The sequence below is a fragment of the Macaca nemestrina genome (genome assembly GCF_043159975.1).
Source record: "Macaca nemestrina isolate mMacNem1 chromosome 11 unlocalized genomic scaffold, mMacNem.hap1 SUPER_11_unloc_4, whole genome shotgun sequence".
In the NCBI taxonomy this organism is placed as follows: domain Eukaryota; kingdom Metazoa; phylum Chordata; class Mammalia; order Primates; family Cercopithecidae; genus Macaca; species Macaca nemestrina.
In genome coordinates this window covers 171,399-196,975 of record NW_027257575.1, presented here as the reverse complement: position 1 = coordinate 196,975, position 25,577 = coordinate 171,399, and the positions used below count along the sequence as shown (strand labels likewise).

The 25,577-nt window shown below is 49.4% G+C and overlaps 1 long non-coding RNA gene across 4 annotated transcripts in view; it reads right to left on the bottom strand.

Annotated features, from left to right (window-relative positions):
* Nucleotides 1-25,577, bottom strand: part of LOC139361163 (uncharacterized) — a 121,305-nt gene that overhangs the window by 43,758 nt on the left and 51,970 nt on the right. For 2 of the 4 annotated variants that reach the window (XR_011618705.1, XR_011618712.1), the window contains exon 1: nucleotides 521-7,068. The exons of the other annotated variants lie outside the window; for them this stretch is intronic. This is a non-coding gene — a long non-coding RNA (uncharacterized lncRNA). Of the gene's footprint in view, nucleotides 1-520; nucleotides 7,069-25,577 lie in introns of those variants that run through there. 4 annotated transcript variants of the gene reach the window in all.

The window sequence follows — 25,577 nt, the reverse complement described above, 5'->3', positions numbered from 1 at the left end:
CTTCCCCTTCTCTTACTGAAAAAGCCTATTTTGTAAGCAACCTGTAGTGCTTCCCAGAGCTGGGGCGGGAGGAGAGCTGGTGTTGGGTAGACCGAGTTTCAAGCGTGGGGAGACCAGGAAGTTCTGGAGATGGATGGCGGTGATTGCGGCACCACAGTGTGAACACACTTAATGCCACCAAACCATACACTTAAAAATAGAGTGCTATGTACTTTTACCACAATCAACACACTGAGAAAACTCATCTATAATTACTGTCATTTCCAATATCTTGCACCCTGTAAGTTGCATTTGCTTTTGGAAATCCTCAGAGCAATCATGAAAGACTAATACCCTAATCATCTCTGAAACGCAGGCAAAGTCGTTCAAGAGTTTGATTATAGGAAAGTAGCTGGAAAGCAAAGCGCCCGTTAGACATGGCAGCCGTGGTAGCACAAACACATGGTAGGAAGATGGTGGTCATGCTACACACAGATGGGAAGGGTGTGGGGAGCCACAGCACCCGATACTCGGGAGATACCTGGGCAGGAGCCGAGAATGTACCAAACACGTTCGATCACGCATCATTCATGGACCGTGAGTCCAGCCACCGCCGCTGACATCCACTGTGGCCGGGGTGTCCTCTGCCACAGAGATACACACCCTGCCAAGGATAGTGTACAGATTAAATGTCAAAGCACAGACATGCTCAGGTCCAGCTGTTCACATAGAAGCAAACACAACACATTTCCCAGACCCCACAGCATGACTCTCCACTTGACTGCATCCCATCCCGTGCATCCTTGCATCTGTGTCTCGGCCCTCACTCACTCCCTCACTTCCTCGTTGGGTCAGGAACCAAGAGTCCACTGTGTGCCTGGTGCACTGAGCCTTGTCAGGGGCCTCTGGGCCGCATGCTGGGACACGCAACTAGGAACTCCCAGTGCACACGTTGGTCTCCTGCAAGACGCTTGGCTCTTATCTGCGGGAGCCGGGAGCCAGCACCCATCCCTACAACTGACCGCATTCTTAGAAAAGTCACAGAAGGCCCCTCACCAACCCAGCAGCACCCTGAGGCCACATCCCACTTGCCTGCTGGCTCCTGAGCCTCCCACCCTGTGATGGCTCGCTCCTTTGGTTCCCTGCCTTGAATCCACTGGTTCCTCTCCTCATGGGACTCTTTCTTGTCATCTTCCTGTCATTTTCCTGTCAGCAAGCACATTTCCTGTCATTTTCCTGTCAGCAAGCACATGTGTCCAGCCTGACCTTGCTGATGTGCTCCAGCTGGCCCTGGACTCGAACCGCGCTGCTGCGGCTTTCCATCAGTGTGACATCTGCGAGTTACCTCCTGGGAAATGCCAGGTGATGGTAACATCAACCAGGAGGCACAGCTGAGAAGCAGAACGCATGGTGCGGTGCCCAGAACGTCACGTCCTTGAACAGACGCTCTGTGTCTTCTCCTCTCCTGGCACAGCTTCGCTGTAGGAAGGCGGCCATTCTTCCAGTGCTGCTACTTCCAACACCGGGGAAAGCAAGCTTCAGAAATGAACTGTGTCAAAGAGGCAGGACCCACCAGCAGGGCTGCCAACGGCTGGAGGACCACAGCCCCAGCATTCCCCAGCCACCATGGCTGACAGCCCAGGCTCCAGAAATGCACAGCTTCAACCTTAGGAGAAAAAACCCTCCCAATCCAACTATTATTTTCAATAATGGGATTGGGGAGTGGGGTGTTCTAACCCTGCCTCTCTCGACAGCACAGATCATCAGATCCCAGTCCTTACAGGATTGGGGAGTGTGTGTGTGTGGGGGGGGGGTGGTTCTAATCCTGCCCCCCCTTCATAAAAAAGAACTGGGATCTGATGATCCGTGCTAGGTCAGTACTTTCCTTCCGCCACATGCAGTCATCCTCAGCACCAGGAAAAGTCAGAAGCGTTGAGTGATGATACCAATACCAACACGTGCGGTTCTGACAACTCCGGTAACTGGCTGCACAGATACAACCCGACAGTGGTGAGATCCACGGACATCACCAGTTTTCCCAAGGATTGTGTTCCTGAATCTTCTGCGTTCGGAATAACGGTCTTCTTTGCCAGAGCTGAGCCATGCTTCCCTCTTGCCTGTCCTCTGCCTTCACCAGCTTCATGCGCGTTTCCAGGCAAGTGTTTGTGCAGGTGCTATCACTTATTTCCACAGCGAGAATATACACAGACACCACACAGAAATGGGCAACCCCATTAGGAGCTGTGCAGGGAGATCTAACTCATCCGATGTGCCAAATTCCTCCTGTTGCCATGGAAATTAAACTAACGAAACTAACGTTGCTATGACCTCATCTCTTACTGTACCACTAAAGATCATCCCGGTAAGAAGAGTGTGCCTCTGCATAGCATTCAGCTCACGTTTACATGTCGGTTTTCCCTGAATATGGTTCTGTGAGATAGAAATCAGTAAGATGGGGTGTAACATCTAGTATAGGATCGTTGTGTCTCCTAGGCTCACACACTTCCTTTAAGATCCTCAGAAAATGAAGTTTAACTCTGGCGACGTGAGTTACATAGTAACTTGTTTTGGATACTGTCTCTTTCACCATCTAAATATCAACACCAAAGAAGTTCTTGAGTTCCTTTTGAAATTGAAAGGAATTTAAAACCATAAAAGCCCCAATATTAAAGGATACAATTCAGTTTTTTTAGCATATTCTCAAAGCTGCACATCAACCACTAGTATGTAATTCTGGGACTTTTTCACCACGGGCCAAAGAACCTTGAACCCATTAAGAGTCAGCACCTGCTCCTTCCTTCCGCCAGCACCTGGCAATCGCCAGCCGACTTCCGTTTCTCTGGATTTGCCCATTCTGGACATCTGTTGTGAGGAGAATCGTACAGTGCGTGACCTTTGGCGTGACCTTCGGTGCTGGCATCTTTCACGTCCAAGGTGAGTGGAATCTCACAGTGAGTGACCTCTTGACAGACACCTGGACTGTTTCTACTACTACGAATAATGCTGCTATGAAGATTCTTGCATAAGATTTTTTTTTGTAAAAATGTTTTCAATTTTCTTGGGCATATGCCTAGGAGTGAAATTCCTGGGTCGTATGGTGATTTCATGCTTAACTTTTCTGAGGAACGGACAGACTTTTCCAAATCAACTGTACCATTTTACTTCCCTTCCCACTAGCAATATATCAAGATTTCAGTTTTCCCAAATTCACCACCATGTCACTGTCCAATACTGGGATTTTATCCATCCCAGTGGTTGTGAAGTGGTATCTCACGGTGGTTTTGATTTCCATTTCTAAGATGACGAATTCTGCTAAACATCTCATGTGCTTTTTAAGGCATTTATATGTCTTTCTTTGGAGAATGTCTATTCAAATCCTTTGTCCATTTTTAAACTGGATTTTTATTAAGAGGTTTTACATATATTCTTGATATCAGGTCCTTATCGTGATAATGTATCCTGTTCTGTGGGTTGTCTTTTTACTTTAATAGTATCCTCTGAAATGAACATTTTTAATTTTGATACCATCTTTTATCCTTCAGTTGCTTGTTATAGCTCTAGATGTCTCATCCAAGGAAACATTGCCTAATCCAACCTAACATTTTCTCGAGGAGTCTCCCCTAAAGGTGTCATGGGCTTAACTGTCCCATTCCCCCCCCCCCAAGATTCCCATGTTAAAGTCACAACCCCAGAAACTTAAAATGTCACTGTATTTAGATACAGGGACTTAGCTTGGCAATTTAGGTCCCATAAGATCTTAAGAGTAGGCCCTGATCCAGTATGACTGGTGTTAAGAGAATTTAGACACAGTACTTAGTGCTCCATGCACATAAGAGAAACCTGTGAAGATACAGAGAAGACGCCGTCTACACAGCATGGGGTGAGGCCCCAGAGAATCCAACCCTGCCCACACCTTGATCCCAGGCTTCCAGTCTCCAGGAAAAAGGAAACAAGATGCTATTGTCTAAGTCGCACGGTCTGTGGTGTCCGTTATGGTACCCAGCAGACTGACAGAATGGGTCCCAGTCAGCTCCTTACGTTGGATCCATGTTGAGCTTTGCTTGTATGGTGAGGAAGGGTCCAGTCCATCCTTTTCCATGTGGATACCCCAGTTGTCCCGGCACCATTGAGTTGTGAAAGGCAAAAAGCAAAGCAACCCTTACCATCCTTTCTCCATCAGCAGATTAGAAGATACACTGAAGAATCGTGGACAATTTTGTCAGTTTAAACCAGTGGTTTTCAAACTTTTGGGTCTCAGGAACCCTTTGCACTTTATTAAAGAGCACAAAAAAGCTTTCTCATCAGGCCGGGAGTGGTGGCTGCTCATGCCTGTAATCCCAGCACTTTAGGAGGCAGAGGCAGGTGGATCACTTGAGGTCAGGAGTTCGAGACCGGCCTGGCCAACATGGTGAAACCCCGTCTCTACTAAAATACAAAAATTAGCCTGGCATGGTCCCGAACACCTGTAGTACCAGCTACTAGGGAGGCTGAGGCACAAGAATCACTTGAACTCAGGAGGCAGAGGTTGAAGTGTGCTGAGGTCACACCACTGCACTCCAGCCTGGGTGGCAGAGCTTGCTTTTTTTTTTTTTGGAGACTCCGCCTCCAAAAAAAAAAAAAAGGTAACTATTTTACGAGGATAAAGTCATTATATCTTAACAGAGTCTTAAAGAAGAAACCATTTTCCAAAATAAGCAGCAGCGTGGCAACAGTTTGTGCTGCTGTGAAAACACCTAACATCTCTGCACCTCAGACAGCAGGATTCTCATGCCTGCATCTGCGTTCAGTGGGCTGCAGAGCCGTGGCTGAAGTTTATGAAGAAAGTCCGACCCCATGCTGATATACAATTAGGAAGCAGTATTTTCACTGTGTTTTCAGATCACTTTAGGTATTCTCTGCTGCCAAATATAACAAGTGGCACTTCCGTACAGGCTGTCTGCAACACAGTCTGTGCTCTGGTCGTGGGATCTTTCTGCCCCAATTCCTTCTAAGTCGACTGGTCCGTCCTGCAATCGAATGGCTTTTACCACCACACGATTTTGTAATCACACATTGGTTAGATAACATTGATTCAGAGTTATGAGCAGCTTCCACATTTCGTTATTATGTTAAAAAAAACAAAAAAACAAAAAAACGCATCAATATCATCATTAATCACATGAGAAAGTGGTAGACACAAGATTTTTATATTTTAATATTTGCTGGAAAGCTCAAATGTCTATCATTGGGAAAAATGTAAGGTACTTTCCTTGAGATGAAAGTCATTTTGTTCATTTTTCAGGCCACACCTGCAAATACCTCCATCTGAAGTGGCATCTTTTGTAACTCATTCTTTCTATAAAGGCGGCCGTTAGTGGAAGAAGTGGTTCTGCAGGTTCATAGCTCAGAGGCACCAGTGCTCTCCCAAGATAACCATAAAATCCGCAGAAGACGCACCTGTGCACACTTCCTGTTTCTCACTCAAAACAATCCAGAAGGAACCCTGAATCCCAATGCCACAGCGGGACTGAAGTTTGCTCTCACCCACACAATAAACCCAGCGAGCTCCCCCAGTCCCCACCCCGAGGCCACAGCCTTGGTCCTCTGCCTGGTCTAGGAGGGCTCCTGCAGCTCCAGCCTAACAGGGAACGGAAGGCACCCACATGTCACAAAGCCCTCCCAAGGCCTGGCGAGCACTTTTGTTTATGTGCCAGTCAAGTGCGTTTGACAATTCTACAGCCAGCTGTATGGCAGACAGCGAGGTATCCAGCAAATACTCAGGGCTCACGTTACTGAGGAAGGAAGGTGGACAGCGAGGTACCCAGCAAGTACTCAAGGCTCACGTTATGGAGCAGGAAGCCAGGCAGATAGGGAGGTACCCAGCAGGGTTCACGTTACCGAATAGGAAAGGAGGGTGGAGACAATCAGGCTGGAACAGTCTGTCATAACCTTTAGCATTTACAAGGCTCGCTGAAGATTATCCGATTTCATCTTAACAGCTCACAAGATAGGCAGAGGCATGACTGTTTTCACTTCATAAAAAGAGATCCCGGGAACTGATGATGACCACGTGCTCTTCCCATAGGCTCCCAGAAATCATCCTCAGATCATCTCTCAGTTGTATACATGTGGTAATATCTCAGTCACGTCCCCTCTCTGCAGGGGAATTTTACTGCCGCCCTGCTGTTCCTTCGCACCCCTGCCCTCTCCTGCATTTCAGCCATGCCCACCATCCATGGGGAGTCTGCACCACCCCACCCCCGCTGCTGCTGATGGCTTGGGTCACCCTTATCTTTCATTTCCACCGGCAGGGACCTGTTCTTCCTTCAAATGCAGCTCAAACTCACTCACCGTGTGAAGCCTTTTCCAGCCATCACAACCGTCATGTGTAAAATCAGTGTATGGAATGCTTCATTTAGGAGGTGCTTATGTTGCCTCATTGGCTGTGAGCAGGGCCAAATTCTGAGCAAACCCGGTGGTCCCCTCTCCCCATCTCTGCTCCAGTGCACTTAAAACAAGGATTCCTGGAAGGACCTTTTTAGTCCAATTCACGCATGAGTCTGCCCCACACCCTGCAGAAAAGCCCTGGTGGTCGGCGGTCAGGGCTCGGGGCCCCCAGGTGGGTAAGGAGAGCTTAGTGCCCTCTCTGGACTTCTCGCTCAGAGACCCGCGGCTGGAAGGGAAGAAACTTGCATCCTCTGAAACATCCAGGCCCCGAGACCCACTCAGGAGCAGAAAACGGGGAAGGAGCCTTGAACAGACCCACGGGAGGGTAGACAGCAGGAATCACAGAGGCTACCAGGGAGGCAGGGAGGCAGGCAGTGAGGCCTGAGGTGATGTGGCCGGGAGGGAGTTGATGTGACCAGAGGTGACGTGGTGGGGGGATGACACGGCGTGGTGGGGGGAGGAGATGTGGCCACGGACAACGTGGCCAGGGAAGGAGACACGGCTGGAAGTGACAAGAGGGGTCTCCAGGCCTCAGACTGTGCCTCAATTATGGATGACATCTTATTTAAGATGTTATATCAAACTTTAACGAAAAGTAGCAATTTAGAACCACTGTGTACATTTAAAGCGCGGTACAAATAGAGCCCGTTTCCCAAACCAAAGAACGGTGCATTGAAGGAAAAAGTAACAGCTCACCAAAAAAAAAAAAAAAAAAAAAAAAACCACTGAGTAAAGAAAAAATTCATTTAAGATCAGAAATAAAGATATCCTACAGCTCTTCTAGTCCAATCCCCACCCTAACGTGAATGGGGGAAAAAAGGAAGTACATTCTAGTCAGTCAGAATTAAAGACAAAACCGATCCACTTTACTTTCTACTTGACAGAAAACAAGAAGCTCATCAAGGAATCCCTACCAACAATAGCTTTAGTAGTTCCCAAAATGCAAAATTCACCTACAAATTACATCAACTGCTAAGTGTGTATAGAGTAATTTTTTTCATTATTGCCTTCCTCATCCCCAGGGGCTTTTTTAGACCTTGTTTCCCCCTAATTGCCTCCAACACCCAGGAAATTGAAACCCCACAAGTAAACTGTGTCTGGATTCATGCACAGCGTCCTTTGGAGCAGACAGTCCATTGCTCTAAGACGTTCTTGTCACCTAAGAACCGAGTACAGCCTGAGAACGCACAACACGCACTCAAACTCAGACAGACAACAGGTGAGATATGGCACATGAGGAGGAAGACAAGATAAATGAGCTTCACCGACACCCCAGATCCGACAAGAAGGGACACACGCAGTCTACTCGGGTGCAGATGATTCCTAGAAAACAGCCAAGGGCAGAATTTGGAGAAGCAGCACCGCAGGCCAGGAGGGTCTGGGGGCTTTAGAAGGGAGGGGCGCCCCAACCAGGTACTGGGGGATTCAGAAGGGAGGGGCTCCCCGACCAGGTGCTGGGGGATTCAGAGTGGATTGGTGCCCCGATCACTTCCTGGGGGGTTCAGAGGGGAGGGGTACCTTGACCACGTGCTGGGACTTCAGACAAGAAGGCGCCCCGACCGGGTCCTGGGGACGGCAGGACAAGCCCAGGGTTCCGTCGTCACTTTTCACTCCCTACTCCCAAATCTCGCCCTGAAGTTGCAGCCAGTCCAGGTATTCATTTACCCATAAAATTATGTATCTGTGAGTAACACAAGTCACTAATCCACAGAGATCTGAGTCCACAGATACCTACCAGAGACGCCACTGTCCCTTCTGGTAGAAGAGCAACCCAGCAGCCCATGCTGCTAGGAAGGGAGACTGTCTCCAGCCTGACGCTGCAGAGTCCTCAACACAAAGTCTACCTTCGGGAACCATGCCGTCTCCTACAGAAGCAACTAGGGGCATGTAGGGTTTTTTTTTTTTTTTTTTTTTTTTGAGACGGAGTCTCGCTCTGTTGCCCAGGCTGGAGTGCAGTGCCGCGATCTCGGCTCACTGCAAGCTCCGCCTCCCGGGTTCACGCCATTCTCTTGCCTCAGCCTCCCGAGTAGCTGGGACTACAGGCGCCCACAACCGCGCCCAGCTAATTTTTTGTATTTTTAGTAGAGACGGGGTTTCACCGTGGTCTCGATCTCCTGACCTTGTGATCCGCCCGCCTCAGCCTCCCAAAGTGCTGGGATTACAGGCGTGAGCCACCGCGCCCGGCCGGGTTTTTTAAAATCTTTTTTTTTTCTTAAGACAGAGTCTCCCTCTGTCACCCAGGCTGGAGTGCAGTGGCTCGATCTCGGCTTGCTGCAACCTCTGCCTCTCGAGTTCAAGTGATTTTTCTGCCTCGGCCTCCTGAGTAGCTGGGATTAAAGGTGCCTGTCCCCACGCCCGACTCATTTTTTATATTTTTAAGTACAGATGGGATTTCACCTTGTTGGCCAGGCTGGTCTTGAACACCTGACTTCACATGATCCACCCGCCTCGACCTCCCAAAGTGCTGGGAACACACGCATGAGCCACGGTGCCTGGCCCATATAGCTATTTAAATTTGACTAAAATTAAATAAAATTAGAAGTTCTCATTTACACTTCAAGCATTCAGTTACCCACAGGTGGCCACTGACCAGAGGCTGGTAGAGATGTCACACTCCACACTGTAGAAGGATCTAGGGACGAAATGGCTCTAAGATCATCTCGACATCTTTATGTTGAAGCTACTGAAGTTTTACTCTGATTATTATAGACATCAGCATTCTCCCACTTAAAAATGTCAGAGCTATTGCAATGATCAGCTCTGTGGCTTCCCAGCAGCTCTTCTCTTCCTGGACAGAGAACTGTAGAGCATCTGCACTCTGCCTCCACACTAAGGGATAGTAGAAGCCTCCGTGTAAAATCAGGGGGAGAAAAAAAAATGAATCCCTAGTCCACCTCTCCCCCTATGATTTTGTGAAACTCCTCTTAATATGCAGAATAACTGCCAGAGTTGCGATAAAGAAGCATCCCTTGACCAGGAAGCAGCAGGGAAGCAAGAGGAGGGAGATGCGAAGACCCTCCGTTCCCTCTGGGACCCCAGGCCCAGCCAGGACTGAGAAGGGCCGCACAGCCCGGCAGACCCGCACACCTGATGCGAACCATACACACGGCTTCCCTGGGCCTCGGTCCCCTGCTCTGCCCTCACTGGCCACTGTGGCTCTGGGTAGAGGCAGCTCCCTGAGCCCCAACACCCACAGCCAGTCCCCTCCTTGCAGGTCTCAGCTGTGCTCTCACTGCCTCCCTGACGCTTCTCATCATCCGCGTACCGTGTCCCCTCTACCCCACAGCCCTTGCTACCGCCCACCCCACCACGGAGCCTAGCACACAGCAGGGGCCCGAGACGCCCCAACGGGCGGGCATGCCAGGGTAGGGCTTGGAGTTCCAAGGGCCACGTCCCGCATACCACCACAAGTGCCGCGGAGGCTGTGGAAGGGGTCCAGGTTTCAGGCCTGCACTCAGCTTCTCCTGGCCCCCGAGGCCAAGAACCTAGCAAGGGAGCGCAGCTGGAAGCAGGGTCCTAAACCCCCTTCCTGCTCCTCAAGAGGAAGGGGGCCTCGGGGCACAACCCCAGGAGCACCTTTCCTCCTGCCAGGCTGCCTGTCACAGAACCAACACCTTCACCGCAGGGAAACCCACCTCTATGAGGAGAAAACCAAGTACCACAGGAGCCACGTCCCCCGCAGCGTCTGCTGAGCCCAATAGCGACAGCAGCAGCCGGGCCCCCACTCAGCACACACCGACTCCGAACCCGCCACGCACACCACAAGGCCGACCATCTTGAAGCTCAGCTTCCACTCGTCAGGGCCCTCTTCCAGGAAAGCTCGGCATGTCTATCTTCCCTGGGCTCACAGAAAGGAGCGTGACTCAGCCCCGAGTGTGCACAGAGTCAAGCTCCCACTAGCTGTACAGACAACCTCCCTTGCCCTGTCCTGGGAAGGGGCCAAGCGCAAATAGCCATCTTTTGCCCGCACAGGTACGGAATTCAGTCAGCTCTCTCAATGGAGTTGTGACAGGTCAACTCCAGGCTCCTCAGTGCTCTGGGGTTCACCTCGGGCCACTGCACCTTTGAAACGTGGCTGTGGACTCCTCTAGGCTGCTCAGTGTCACGGCCCATTTCATTCAGACACTGCAGGCGCCTGCCGTGGTGTCAGTACCCAGGACACCCCTGCCGGCATCTTCCGAGATGCTGCTGCAGCTGCTGTGATCTGAGAACAGCCATGCACAGGCATCAAAGGGAGGGCTTCTCAAGTCTCCTCCAAGAGCAGTGGCTACAGCTTTGGAAGATGTTGCACTGAATCCTGGGTGATCCTGGCTCGGTCTGCAATCTAAGCCTAGTTGCTGGGGAGACACACTCTGTTGTAATTGGCAGAGGCTGTTGGTGGCAGCTCTACCAAGACCGAGAATGGCATCTCATCTGAGATTTACTATCCGTACTTTCTATTTGATGTTTCAAAGGAAAGCATCGTGAAGTTCCAGTAGCAAGGAATTTTCTATAATCTATCATATCAAGATACAGCAGAAATGTAGCTAAAATGTTCATAGGGTCTATGCAGAGGAAGAGATGGGTCTATTCCAGGAAAAGTGCTTCCTGGCTTTTCAGAAACATAGTGAAATCCCTGCCAAGTAAAAGATTGTTTATACTTTTGCTTTGGAAGCGGAGGGAAAGTTCTTTCTTATTATTTGAATACATTAACTGTATTTAAGTGTTCTGGTAGATTAAGTATTAAACATTCAAAAGGAAGTAATTCTGTTTGGTCTATTTCATTCTTTAAATGTAGCTTTCAAAAACTGACAAATATTTGGGTGCAGTGGCTCATGCCTGTAATCCCAGCACTTTGGCAGGCCGAGGCAGGTGGATCACGAAGTCAGGAGATTGAGACCATCCTGGCTAACACGGTGAAGCCTCGTCTCTACTAAAAACGCAAAAACCTAGCCTGGTGTGGTGGCAGACACCTGTGGGTCCCAGCTACTCAAGACAGTGAGGCAGGAGAATGGCGTGACCTGGGAGGCGGAGCTTGCACTGAGCCCAGATCACACCACTGTACTCCAGCCTGGGCAACAGAGCAAGACTCCATGTCAAAAAAGAAAAAAAAAAGTGGCAAACACCCCATGTCTGCCCTGGCTCCGGCCATCTCCACGGAGTGGACAGAGCTTGGGAAAAGCTCACTATGGGGGCCCAGAAGGCTGGGCCTGGCCTTTGCTCAGCAGATGAGCAAGAGGGTCAGCCACCCTAGTGAAGAAGCCCATATTTGCTATGTTACTGATGATATCCACATAAATTTCTATTTTGCCTCTCACACACAACTGGGATCTATGTTTGAGCAAGCAGCTCGTGCCAACAGTCCCTCCATGCCATCATTTCCCTGACCTCCCCCAGAAGAGCCAGGCCAGGCAGCGTCCTCACATGGGGACTGGGTCTCAGGAAGATCCTGGTCCTGCCCCTCTTTCTCTCTCATCCCTGCAGCACCCTGGCTTGCTGTGGAAGCCCAGCAGTGCTGGCTAAACCCATGTTCACCTGGGGCATTCAGGAGAAGCCTCTGTGCAGAAATCAACTGGGAAGTAGGATTTTGTGTGCTGGCAGGACACTCGAATGGATTTGCAGAACTCAGTTTTCAACACAGGTGCCGCCACCAAGTCCCTGAAGACCTTTGTGAGCCTAGAGCCACAGAGCCATTTGAGGCACTCTCACAATCTCTAACAACCCTGCACAGAGGCCCTGTTTATCCAAAGGACCATAAAATTTTCCGTGTAAACAAAATTTGACATAATGAATTAAAAGTGAAGTCACCACTTCTATTTTCCATTAATCCATTCATTCAAACAAGTATCTCTTGAGTGTGTGCATCAAATACTGTGGAATTAGGATTTAGTCCATGCCTTCAAGAAATATACAGCACAGAAGAAAAGGTATAGCTTGTAACTAACAATGGTGAATAGGCAAGAAATACACATCGCAGAAGGAAAGGAATAGCTTTTAACTGTAACAGTGGTGAACAGGCAAGAAATAAACATCATAGAAGGAAAGGTAGAGCTTGTAACTAACATCACAGAAGGAAAGGTAGAGCTTGTAACTAACATCATAGAAGGAAAGGTGTAGCTTATAACTACCAGTGGCGAACAGGACAGAATCTCACAGGCTCGTCAGGAGCCACCGATGAGGAAGCCATGGTTCACATCCACCTGCAGTAGATAAATGTTTCCCGGATAAAGTAACTTTTCTACAGCGCTATCTGCTCCTTATTGTTTAATCTTACTCGATAGGGTATTAAATTATGACTTTATGTGCTGCTTATATAAAATACATCATTGTCAGGGGAGGTTATAAAATAATACTTCACTCAAGCTTGGGCTGTGAATGGTGCGAGGCAATGGGACGATGTGTTCCCGTGTTCTCGAGACGCAGAAGGGGCAAGACTCTGCTTCCCTTCTCCTCCCCACCGCCCTGTTCCCAGATGAGGGGCAGAGGCAAGGCCGCTGTGCAGTCCTAGAGCTGGCTCCAGGGCCAGGACACCAAGCCCAGACGCTCTGCGCCCCATGCAAGAAATACAGACTGTGGGGCAATCACCAATTTACCTGGCAGTGGGGAGAGTCCTTCATCAAAAGCCTGTGCTTCCAGGAGCCAGGACAAAGCAGGAGCCCCTAGGAAAACTGTTCCGGGTGCTCCTGAAACCTGGGCAGAGTCACAGTCTGGCAGGAAGCACCAGTGATGCAGGTGTGCCCAAGACTGGGAGGATGGCCAGATGCCTGGAGACCAGACCGGCCTGCAGGAGATGACCACCTCTCTCTGGTTCATTAGAGACAGACAGTCTGGGCTTCACTTTTGTATGTGGAGTCTCACAGTACAGAAATATCACAAAGGGATTAGACTTCGTATACCCCAATTTTTTTAATTAAAAAAACACAATTATTTCAACTAATTCTAAATCCAGCAAAGAAAAATAAGTATATAAATGCATGCCTCCAAAAAGTAAACCACAATCTCTTTACCCATAGGAGACCCAAAATTTAGTGTACCTTTTCTTCAGTATGATCTCATTTTTTTTCAAGCCATTACTGAGGGGTCTCCTCACTGCCCCATGAGGAGGTTCATGGGCTCTTCAGGGCTCTTTGCGGTTTCATCATTTTTTAGATTTAAGGGCAGGATCATTTTCCCACACTTGCTTGCTTCCCTGATCACCAATTTTTCACAAGGACATCATTGTGCCTCAGAAAACCTAGTAACTGAACTTCATTCAAACTGAAAACGATAGGGACATGTTGGCTGCTATGACAGCATCCTCAGTCACCGAATCTCCCTGGGGGACCACACACACCCCCAATCTCCTTGGAACCCCAGCATGCAGGTATCGCTGCGGCTGACAGGACTGACCCACCCTGGGGGAGGCATGAAAGCAAAGGGAAGAGAACGCAGGTGACTCATTTAGGAAACTCGGGTGATCCTCTTGAGTCACGTTTCTCAGGGTGTCAGGTGACCAGCCACATGTAGGGAACCTCCTTGGCCTGGCAGGTGGCAGACTCCTGGGACCCTCCTCAGATACGTTAATCAGAGAATCTAAAGGCGGGCAAACTCTGAAAAGTATCTGTAAAGGAAGGACTTAGCTCTGCTGTGAGCCCACTACACATGGGGTCACGCAGGATGCCGCTCCCAGCGTCCAGTCTCCATTTCACCCTCCTGGGAGGAACACCCGTCAAGTCACAGAGCACGGTCTTCAGCGAACACCTTCCTGCGCGACCTCCACTGTCGCCCAGCCCTGCAGGAGTAGCCGCTGAGTAGGGGAAACAAGTCTTTGCTCCTGACCCGGCCACCTTGACGCTGGGCATAAGACCAGCACTGCTACGTCTCTGGGGAAAGGAGCGGCCCTGGGCAGGAATGCACTTGGCAGCCCCGGGGAGTGGCCAGGTGTGGAGGACCAGGTCTCTGCCCACAGACACGTCAGCACAGCATCCTGGCACAGAACCTCCAGCCCAGCTGAGCCTACAGATGGCTGCAGCCCTGGACAACATCAGTGACCTGGGGGACTGGGCCAGAGCCGCTCAGCAAGGCTGCCCTGAATTTGCAACCTGAAGAAGCTGTACAGTCGTACGTGTACTTTGCCTTAAGCCCCAAGGTTTTGGGGTCACTTGTCACACAGTGACAGACAGTGGATGTGCACGGACTCCCAGGCCACGATGGCCTCTGCTGGCCTCACTCAGGCTGTCTCATCTGTTCCCGTGACATCACGTTTCTCAGAGCCAAAGGCTGCCAGGATCCCCTCTTTTCTTCACAAAGTCGTTACAAGCTCACGATACAAACTGAAAAAAAACAATCTATAAAATACAACGTATGACGCGATACAAGGTGAATGCCCAGGCACATACACACGCGAAACAGGCACAAGTGCGAAACAGGCACATGCACAAACAGGTGTACATGCGTGAAACAGGTGCACGCGTGAAGGTGTACACTCGTCAAACAGGTGTACATACACACATGAAACCACCAGACATGAAGGCTGTCTTTGGGAGCCTAGTTTTTAGACATCTCCCTCACCCTTTTACACCTGCACGATCACAAACAGCACACCACAGTACTGAGGGGAAGCCCCAGCTTCTCATGGGGGCACATGAGGCTTTTTATTTATGCCACAGGTTGCATCACTACATCCTAGAACTGCAAGGCCCCCCACTGCCAGGACTGGGTCAGGTCCACCCTGTGCTCCAAGGACCAGGCCGCCTGCCAGCCCACACGGACCTGACCCTTGGATGGTGTGGCTGCTTCTAAAACAGAGGCTCAGGCCCACCCAGAGACCTGCAGTACCTGTTATTAAATCAAGACTTGGCTGTGGGTAAACGTGAAGATTTTTATTAAACATGACCCTGCAACATTCAAAGGACCATAACTGAATGCTCTTTTCGCAGCCACGGCGTGTCCAGACGCTCATAGAGGAGGCCAGGGTGTGGGAACCCACGGAGCACCGACAAGGCAGACTTGGAGCAGTGCGGCGCAGTTAGCACCCATTTTGTGTCGATACTTGCCTTTTATATTCAGATTAAAATAAAAAATACGCAAAAGTAGCTCACATTCTATTTCAATTCTCTATTTTTGTAGTAACTGGGCCCCTTTCCCTCTGGTTTCCCAACTGAGTGATAAATAGGCCCAGCTGGGATTTGTCAAAGTCTGGGTGTCTGTTGTAGAGTAAGTGAGGGGGGTAGGGAGGGGAGCAGGAGTGGTAAGGAGGAGTGGGGGATAGGGAGGGACAGCGGGAAGGAGAGAGAGAAAGCGCCAAAGGCTGGAAGCAGGAGGGATGCTCCCTGGCAGCCTCAGACTCCCCGTTCCAAGGTAACTGAGCTGGCATCACGCATGCGGTGCTGTCATATGACTTGGCTGACACACGCCAGAATGACAACAAAATGCTTCAGGAGAAGAATAAGCACCAGCATCTTCAGATTAGGGTAGAGTCCCGGTTTCACGCTTGCCTTGTGTGACATTCTATAAATTGTAAAGATAACGCATTTTCTTACCAGCCACGCTGTTCCCCAAATACTAACTATAATAAAGACCAGACAGCATCTGAGTACTGAGCGTGTGTCAAGCCCCGTGAGGAAGGCATCATTTACTCTGCTAGAGAAAGAAACAGGCTCTGAGAGAAACTTCCTGAGGCCAGGCAGCTGTCTCCAAACCCACCTCGCGCCTCCTGACCCTGAACGTGGAATACCCAAGTCATTCACGTCAATAATTTACCTACATGCATGTCACATTGAGATTCAGCCCCCTGATCTAACCATCTCTGTGCAGGAATGTGTCAAGGAAGGTATACAATTCTATGAGTTCGAGCTGGGGGAACAAAGGCAGGCACCCTCGACACACATGTGGTGCGGAGGTAGGCACCCAGCGCAGGGGCGGACAGGAGCAGGTCCAGCCCTGCCCAGTCACATGCCCACCCTGCCATGCCAGTGCAGGGGCCGCCACCGCGTCTCGGGGAAAAGCAGCTGCTCCTGCACAGGAATCTACCCTTGAAAGTATGTTGCTGAGAAGGTTTGGACCAACATCTCAGAAATCAGACACCGTGTAACACGCTTATCTATACAGGCTGCCTATGTCAGGGAATCACCAATAATTCCCATCTCGCCAATTATTTCTGGTAAATACTGATTATTCTAAGTTAATTGACGCAACACAAGAACAATATAAGGGAAATGTCAGAGTCAATCAGCTCCACCTGCTGAAGAGCTGGGACTAATGATGAAACCTAAGGAATCCTGGAGAACGCAGCAGGACTCCAGACCCCGAGGACTACCCCAGCCTCCTTCCACAGGAGAGTTAGTCGTGGGGCAAAGGAACAGCTTTCAAGGAATCTCAGAGGTTCTCAAGGTCTTGAAAGTTGAACGGGAATTAAATATTTGCATCTGAGTCACACGAGCACATTAAAAGTAAAATTTCTTCTTTCCACTGGAATTATGAGCCTACGGCAGCGACACTGGCTGTATCTCATGCTCGTGAGATGTTTGGGCGCAGCCGTGCGTCTCTGGTGAATCATTTATAATCATGAAAGAAGTGCTTGGGCCCTCGATCCAGGACCACAGACCCCACCAACGAGGGTCTAAACAGGACAAGCCTCGGCCTGGAAAGGCTGGTGTCCGTGGGGGCTGGGAGGAGCACCAAGGAAACTCAGGGGCAAGCCCCACGCAAGCTCGGCATGTCCTACCCCACGCAGTCGGCATCAGCCACAGGGATCTTTTGTTGTTTTTTGTTCAGGAAGGAACATATTAAAAAGCCCGGGGCCCGGGGCCCAGGGCCTGGACTCCTCAAAGCTCTCCACAGAGCCGGCTTAATTGGCACCTTCCCTCATGTTCAAGTCAACTATATATGGCTGCTGAGGGCATCTCAGAGCTGGTGCAACACTGAGCTTTCTTGCTGTCTGGGGAAAGCAGGAATTCCAGGCCTCTGCCTTAATACCTCCCCAGAGGCTCTGGCCCACGTGAGCTCAACTTCTCCCAGGTAAGGAGCACAGACCAGCTTCCCCCATGCCCCTCAGGTCACGCAGGAGCAGTGCAGACCCTTGCAACTTGGCACGGAGCCCTCGCAACCCACCCCAGAGGCAGCAGCCCGGCCCTGTGGCCCCGGCCCGGCAGGAGGCATTTGCTGGGGCCCCTGCTCAGGGTTCAACACAGCGAGGTCCAGCCACAGCAGGTGAGACATCCACCACCCGGCCATTCATCTTTAACCTAAAACAGACACAGGAATGTGGCAAAGGGTTCCTTCCCCTGACAAACCCCTGCTTTCTATTCTCATCTCTCCCTCCTGCCCCAGTACTGCACCCAAGGCCACCCAGCACTGTGCCCAAGGCCTGACTCCCAGTTTCACAGGGAATCCAAGAAAATTATGATTTTGAGAAACTGGGAGCTACATAGAAAATGAGTCGGTAAAGCCAGTGTCCACTGATCCTCCACTCCACGCAGCAGAGAACAGTCCTCAGGATAAAACCCACGGGGCGGGGAAGACGCGATCAAGGCGGGCAGGACAGAGGAGCCGCAAAGCGGGTGGTTCAGGGAACAAAGCCACGTGAACACAAACCTAAAGTGCTCCGCAGCTGGAAGACAAAACACAGGAGACAGAAACGCTGACCGTTTAAAAAAAAGAAAGAAAAAAAAAGCCTCACTCTTAAGAGTCCATCAATTTTAAGTTCTTAAGTCACAATGTACCAGCACAGACTTCTCATAATGCCTGAAACTTGGTGCAGTAAACACGTGAATCAGTTCTCCCAAGTCCATCGTTTTCTTTGATGAGCCTCTTGACTCTCAGGCTGGTTTCAAAGTAAGCCCTTCTGTGTTTCTTGATGATTTAATAATTAACATACTTGAAAATACATTGACTTCCAAATTAATCTGCTAATAAAATATTAATTACCACACTGGCTGTCATCCACAGAAAAAAACACAATCACTTTCTGGTTGTAAAAACATGAGAATTCAAAGCCACTTTTGCCATCTGAACAGCCCCTGCTTTTGACAAGGGCATACCAAAGCTAATCTGAAAAACTAGTCCAGGCCATGATCGCTGGGGGGTCGGACTTGCCTCATCACCCCACCTCCCTTCTGGAATTAGACAGAACTTAGACGCTTAGTCTGATGGGAAACATTTACAATCTATTCTCTCCAAAGCTACCTGGAGGATTTCCTCCACATGACAAAGCCTTGGTCTCCACAATCCCTTATCTGACAACTCTCTTAACCAACTGTCAATCAGGAAATTTTCGAATCTACCTATGACCTGGACACCCCTGCTTCCAGTTGTCCCACCTTTCCAGACCAAACCCATGTACATCTTACATTTATTTGCTCGATTGTCTCATGTCTCCCTAAAAGCTATAAAACCAGGCTGGGCTCTGACCACCTCGGGAATACGTTCTTAGGATCTCCTGAGGGTAGTATCAAGGGCCATGGTAACTCATTTGGCTCAGAATAAATCTCCAAATGCTTCCCAGTGTTTGACTCTTTACTGACATGGTGTCTTTCATGGGTATTCATCTGGGGAACTCACAATCAACTGTGCAAAAGTCTCTACGGGACAGAGCCTCTGGCACGGGGACTCCAACCCCTGAAGCAGCAGCTCCCCCACGTCCCACGGCCTGATAGACCTGGACCTCCCAGGCTTCTCATTTCAGAGTCTCAGCAACAAATCTACCAAACGTGATCAACATCACAGAATATTCCTCGAGGCTTTTGGCTGTTTCTCCCCAAGTTTACTCTAGAACCAGACTGGCAACACTCGGAACAGGATGGTTCTCAGTCACTGACCCTCCTGGTAAATACACTGTCTCCAAGGCCCTTTCCCGCCAGTCACAGCTTCCTTCATGTCAGGCTCGAAGGCCACCTCCCCAAGAAGGAAACCTCTTCAATCCAGCAATCACAGCTCCTGTTCCCATCTAGAGCTTGTCTGCCAGGAAGGGAAGACTCCTCATTCCAGAGATAGCAGGTGCCACAAACTCAGGGTTGTAGCCATTGCGAAGGCAAACACTCATGAAATTAATACACTTTTTCCTCCTTGGATACTGACGTTTCCTTTTCTGGAGGTCAGCCAAGGCCATCTGCACGAGTCACAAGCATGATGGCTCCAGCCCCTCCTTCGGTGTCAGCAGTGTGGCTCCGCTCTGAGACCCCCTGCACCAGCCGGGCCATGCATCTGTTCCCACGACTGCTGTCAGCAGACTACAGGGATTCTAAAATAATCAGCAAACTGAGGTTCCGAAGGATGCATTTTAAAGAAAAATGTGTAAGTTTTACTGCATGAAATCAGCTACATCTTTTGCTACTCCAGAGGCTTTTTGTTTTGCTTTCCTCAAGGTTCTCTACAATGATCCCGACAGTCAAGCTTCCCAGTTACAAGCAGAGGGTTGGGCAGGCCGCGTCTGCTGTGTAACACATACAGAGGATCCACATCATAGAATTTTCCCTGTTCACCAACATCATCAGGACAAACTTTAAACAGTAATAATCTGCCTGTCTGGAAAACTGAGCTCACTTGAGAACTAATGCAACAAATGTGTTTGACCAAGTTGCAGGTGGACCTTTTAGTGAATGAATCACTATTTCAAGGAGGATAAAGGCTCACTATTCAAAGGCATGTTTTTGTCAAGTTTTGTAATTTCAGCTTCATGCATTTAAATCATGAAGTGAGGCTTGTACCTGATACATTACAGAATCTCGACAAAATAGACAAAATTCCATTTCTGCACATTCACTCTCATTGTTTTCCATATGCGTACGGATGGTGGTAATTTAAGTTGGCATTCCAACAGGATTTCTAAATTAAACTGTCTTCTACTTTAAACACTATGTGTTAAACATTACACATTCCATTGTTCAACATTTATAGCAGGGTCTGTATGGCCCGTTTTAAAGATTTCTTCCTCACTAAAAACAAGCGTTTAAACAATAAATGGTCTACTCTAAAATATTCTGGAGACAGAGATATATTTGTAGAGTGGACACGCTTAACACAGAAATCCGCAACATCAAACAGGCACAACCAGCAGTGAGGGTGGAAGGGGCGCTATGTGAGTGCCCCTAAAGACACACACAAGCCTGGCTGCTTAAAAGGAATGAATATAGCTCAACACTCCCATGTGAACATTGATGTGTCTACCGCCTTACAGAATCCTCCTAGCTGAGCTGCAGGAATCTTCTTTGGAACCTTTTCTCACCTACATTGCCTACAGGTGCCCACTGGGCTCCCTGGGCAGTATCGTGTCTTTGTTTAGAATATCACAGTATTTGGAGATCTGTTAAATCCCAAGTCAGAGCCTTATCATAACTCAGACACCATCCCTCAGGGCTTGTGGGCTAACTTCGGCTAATGCAGGCTGCTCCACAGTGCCCTGCAGATGGGCTTGGTGCACCCACATGATTTTAAGATTTGGGGCTGCCGTTTTCTGCAGTCACAGACGCGGACTTACATATTCATCATGACTGAAGGCAGCACGTATTTTTATGTTCCTTCTGTAATGGTAATAATCATGGCAACATTTCCCCGATCCTTAAGAAAGCCTCCTAACAGCAGTTGCATTCCACCCCCTTCCTTAAAATTAATAGAATTTACCAAACTAGGTGAAATCAGTCTTCATGAGAAAGTGACAAACCAGTGTTCACACAATGGCATAGTAGCTGGGCATAAAGTGTACATCAACATCCGAAACTAAGCACCCATCACAATTATTCTCAACTCACAGGAAAGCTAGAAAAATTAGAAGGCTTAAAACATAATTATAAATGAAAATAACAAGAAACCAAAGTTTCTGAGGAGCATTTGTTAGCCAAGCAAGGAAAGCCATTAACCAGTGCTGATTACATTGCATTTGATTACAGCAGCCAAAGACGTGTCCAGAGGAAGAGACTTTTAAACATTAGTCTTTCAGTAAGAATGGTTGCTTAACAAGTTCAGACTACTGGGCTACACCAATCGTCAATTGAAAAGCAAGGCAAACGAGTGAGAGTCATTTTCCTTAATCCTTAATGCGTCAAAAATTACCACATTGGTCAAGCTGGTCTCCACAACTCCTGACCTCAGGTGATCCACCCACCCCGGCCTCCCAAAGCGCTGAGATTACAGGCATGAGCCACCATGCCTGGCTGAGAAGTGTTTGACAGAGGCTGAGGGGAGGCTCCTGTCCCTTCCTGGGACGTCCACATCCCACCCAGTTTCCCATACCGACTGTGACACTCGAAGCATCACAGCAAGGACAGCTGCATCCCCACAGTTCTCGGCACTAACGCCACAGCTGTGTGAGCAGCCATAGCCCTGGAGCTGCCACTCAGCCTTATCGTGCTGGCACAAGCACAGCAGAAACTACCACGCCCCCAGGAGGGAGGAGTGCAGTCCATGGGGGTAGGGAAGAGTCTGGTCCAGGGGAGTGAACAAGGAGCCTCTGGGGGTAGCAAGTTCACACACCACAAATACCTCCCAATCCATCCGCGTGCAGGGAGGGGCCGGAAACCACGCAGGAGCTACAGCGCTTTCTTCTCACAGAAGAGGAGTGAGGATACCGACTCATGCATGAAATCAGAGCTAAAGTTCTACCACGGTGGGGAGACGCTTCACAGACCCAAATGGGTGCAAAAAGAAACCAATCATACAAGATCAGTGGATGGAATGGGATCAGAAATTTAAGCCTGTAACAAGCTTTCAGAAAAAACTTCACTTGATCTGCAAGATGGCTGCAGCTCTGCTTGATCATTTCTGCAAATGTCTAACTCGCGATGAGCCATCTCAGAGCCGTTCAAGAGGAGTAACAATATCAAAACGCCAAGGCATCCTCCGTATTTTACATAGCCTGCACCAGTATGGAAATGAGCAGTGGTGCCAGAGCTTTCAAGTTTGTTTGAAGTAAATTCCAGCATGAGGGCAGCATCTTTCTGGCTGAAGCAATGAGGTGGGCTCCTGCTCACTGCATGGGAGACCAGCTTTCAGCTAAGCTGCTCTCAAGGGTCTGCAAACCATGATCCCCGACCGAGCCTTGGCCAGGGAACCAGAAGTGATATTTACACTTTGAAGTTTTCACAAAAGAAATATATGCAGAGACTTCTGTGGCCCTCAAAGCATAACACGTTGCCTACTCTGCCCTTTACAGGAGCTTCTAGCTTTGGTGTCAGTTACAAAGTGTTTCTATAAAATAATGTCACTGATTCTCAAGCATGCCAGCAAAAGTCACACTTCTCAACAACCCTCAATGGAGATGCACCATCCTGTGTTTCACACAGATTTTAGATTTTTAAAAGCCAAAATAAGGGAGGTAATTCAGCTAAGTATTATAGTAACACAATTTGAGATACTTAATGATGTGTGACAACAGAATAATTGGCATTCCTGTGAGGCAATAAACTAGCTCAAACACAAAATAACAAATCAAAGCATGTTTTGGCCTCTCAAAGTGATCAGTGAAATTGGAAATAACATTCAGTTAAATGACACTAAAAAAAAAAAGCACAAAGAAACCAAATACTACTACACTATCACTCCTTAAATTTATTTAACTACTGCTGCCAAATAAAATGGAGAGACTTCTTACTGCAGGGTAATAATCGGCCATCGTCATCATGAAATAGACCGCTGTGCAGGCTCAGGCCCTCCAGCCCACAAAGACAGGGAGAGGGAGGAGAAACGATGACCAGAAACAAAGGGACAGGGCAACCATGACCTAGTCAGCAATTGTACCCTCCCACCTTTCTTCTGGACTTACAATTTTGGAGCCATCTGGGTTTACCTTCCTATGTCCATAAGTCAGCAAGTTCTCGAAGCCAGAAATCTACAATGCTTCTGGCAGCCAAGTCCTCTCGGCCTTCCCCCCATGTTTTAGGGCCTCATCAGCTCACCCCTGGATAGTATCAATGGCCCCGGAGCTCCAGTCAACCTTGCACTCCAAGACTCAAGTATGCCAAGAGCCACTCGAGGCTGCCACTGCCATGACCAAAGGCTTTCAGAGACAGTCGCCAGCACTGCACAAATCCATGTGGCTTCAGCAGGCGCAAAGCGGCTCCAGCATTCCGTCCAGTCTGTCGCTGCTACCATAGCTGTGAGTCTAGGATGTGTCAGGAAGGGAAGGAAGACACCATGTACATCATCTCATTTAAGCTTCAGTGTCACAAGGTGGATTTTGTCGTGCCCGTTTTATGGATCACGAAAGTTTTAAGGAGGGCAAGCACAGGGCCCTGCTGGCACAAGAGCAAGACCCGCAGAGGCCTGGGCATGACCCCCGCCCCACGCTCCCTGGGACCTGATATCCACTTCTCTCCCCGTGGGAGCCTGATCCTGGGTCTGTCTGAATTGCTACCATTCCTAAGACACGACTCACGTCTGCCCACCTCCTCCTTTATCTGTTTCCCGCAGCCCAGAGTCATATGCTCTTCCATCCAGACAGACATCACACTTCAGCACCTGCACCTGACACCACTTCAGCCAAAAGCTTCTCTCAAACCTCCCCCCAACACCTGCCGGTCACACAGGTCTGCACCCATCACCTTTCTCACACGAATTCTCACATATTCCTGTGTAGCACCATCCAACTGATTATAGTCTGAGAGGAGGAAGCTCTGTAGAGAAGTCCACATTCTACTTTGCTCCCAGCCCTCCATCTTGCATCTTGCATGAGGCAACCGATTAAGAGCAAATTCATTTCAGCACATTTCCATTTGAAGAAACGCAGAGCATAGGGCTCTGGTCATAATTAAAAGCTTGTTTCATTTGTCATTTGAAATTCCATGTACTGCTACAACAGCAGCACCCCCTCCTCGCCAGGCTCTGCCCTAAGGACATCTTTCTTCCAGCGCTCGACTCTCATCAGAACCCTGGCAGCGACAGCCCCGCAGGTTTCCCAGCGCCTCGGGCTGCGGCTTCCACGCTGGGCCGGCACTGACAGGACCGGAATGGTGCCCCCAACAACTACAGGATCGGAAGCTGGTCGACTACTCTGTAGAATGGAGACATGTTAGTAATCCCCGACATTTCCACTGACAGGCTGCTCAGGTAAACTGGGAAAAATCCACAAACTAGAAAGAACCCATGAGGAGGAGCACTTCTCTCTCCAACCTGGCAGCAAACGGTGGCTGTGCAGACGATCTCTTCAGGAAAACTATCGACTGTATCTCAGGTCAACAACAGTCCCGCTGAGGGCCAAAAAATCAGCTCCCCCCGGCTCTCACTTCCTAACGGTCAGCCCTCCCAGGCCACCTCTCCTGGAAGATCAGCTCTGACGCACCCACGACGGTCAGGAACCGGCTCTGGGACACATTTCCCAGGCTCCTGCCCACCACCCTCTCTCTTCTTCCTCCTCCATCTCCCTCTTCACTCCCATCCGCCCTCACCCTTTCGCTTCCCTTCTCTCCTTTCCTCTCCCTCCCTCATTTCCTTTCAGCCCTCACCTTCCTCACTGCACTTCCCTATGCAACTCAGCTGACACGTTCTCAGGTCAGTAGAGTTTTCTTTCACTCTGTTTTTATTGCAATGATCGTTCTTAATGAACAGAAACCTGTTTCGGACCATGTGGATGCCACCTCCTGACCAACTGTTGCCCCGCGGCTCCGTGTCCACTCAGTGTCCTCACAGCGCAGGTGCCCAGCAGTATGGCTGTGACCAGGGGTAGCAACATGGGACATGAGAGAGGTATCCCAGCCAAGAGGCCCTGCAAAGCCTCCCCAGCAAACTGGAGCAAGGCCCAGGGCGATAGGGAGAGTGCCGTGCTCATGATGTAGGCAGTTCAGTTTCCGCAAACTGTCCATCGACTGCAAATTACTTTGTTTCCATGGTTACAAAAGAACCATAAGCATTCTGAAATATGTTCTTGGTTTCATGTTTGCGAAATCTAAGCAACATTATAAGAAAAATCACTGAATTCTGCCCGAGGCTCTAGGGGTGTTTTCCTCTCTGAAAGGAGCCCCTTCCAGGACTTGGGATTGAGTGACAGCCTTCAAAATCACGGTTATCCTGGTGGTAACAGGTAACTCCTCAGCCCGCCAGGAGCTGGGGCCCTCGACAGCCCCCACGGCTCCAGACGCCAGTGTTCTAAGGATCACACATGTGCAGATAGCAAAGCTTGCTGCACACACGCCAGGTGCTAACAAGCCCCAAACGTCTCACTCATACTTGCTAACCACATCGCTTCTCAGCCTCGACGGCGTTTCCACACTCTGCCTTTATATAGA